The 873-nt window shown below is 54.1% G+C and overlaps 1 non-coding gene across 1 annotated transcript; it reads right to left on the bottom strand.

Moving 5' to 3' along the window:
* Positions 1 to 225: 225 nt before the first annotated feature.
* LOC137751625 (small nucleolar RNA SNORD116) lies at positions 226 to 317 on the bottom strand. The gene has a single exon (XR_011070884.1). It is a non-coding gene; the product is annotated as a small nucleolar RNA SNORD116 (small nucleolar RNA).
* Positions 318 to 873: the final 556 nt, after the last annotated feature.

The following is an 873-nucleotide window of genomic DNA, read 5'->3' as shown; positions in this document are numbered from 1 at the left end:
GGCTGAACCACAGCAGAGAACAGCAGTCCTGGCTAGACTCAGGTGCCCAGAGATGGCACACTGTCCCAAGCCATCCCACGTGGATGGGAATCCCAGGCTCCTTCCCAATGGCTCTTTCCCCACAAGAAGCCTGCCACCCTCAAACTGAACGAAGTTGCTGCAGATGCCCACGGTAGCAAATGTAACGTGAACCTCTCCTTATTTTTCCTTTGGGAACCATGTACTGGACTTCAGTTTCAATGAGGAGATGATGGGGATTGCCCACTCACTTTGTTCAGATTTCAAAGGAATGAATTTATGGGAGTCATCATCGATTGAAGCACCTGCTCAAAGTCTGGACGTGCAAAGTTGCAGCCTCCACCACCGGCAGCCAGCGACCTCAATCATGTCTGCAGTCAGGAGAGGACAGAGCCGAGCCATGGGGCAGGAAGTGCAGTCACGTCGCAGGGCATTGGAGCTCGGGTGCCACGGGAAAAGCCCAGGAGGTGAGAGTGTAGTCCAGGTGCACAAGTCCCCATGGCGAAACATCTAGGTTTCGGCAAAGAAGTTCTGCTTACTGCCACAAGGTTTCCACCAGAAAGCTCAAGGACTTCACGCCAACACCCCTCTGAGACTCCTTCTCCTTGCCTCACCTCGCCTTGTGTCATTGTCCTCACTTCACTGGGTATCATGGACTATACAGAGGGCCCCATGCTGCTGCTGCCATTCGTTAACTGGCACTCCACCTGGCTCAGGGTGAGAGAACACACGCACGGTTGAGGATGGTGCACGGGTGCACAGAGGGACAGAGCGATACCACCCAGCAATGTGCACTCTATCTTGCCTCAGCATTTCATTTGCTGCCCAGCTTGTCTGTGTGTTCGCAGCCAAACG

This window comes from Eschrichtius robustus, chromosome 1, assembly GCF_028021215.1.
Source record: "Eschrichtius robustus isolate mEscRob2 chromosome 1, mEscRob2.pri, whole genome shotgun sequence".
Classification (NCBI taxonomy): Eukaryota; Metazoa; Chordata; class Mammalia; order Artiodactyla; family Eschrichtiidae; genus Eschrichtius; species Eschrichtius robustus.
This window is presented reverse-complemented; position numbering and strand designations above follow the sequence as displayed.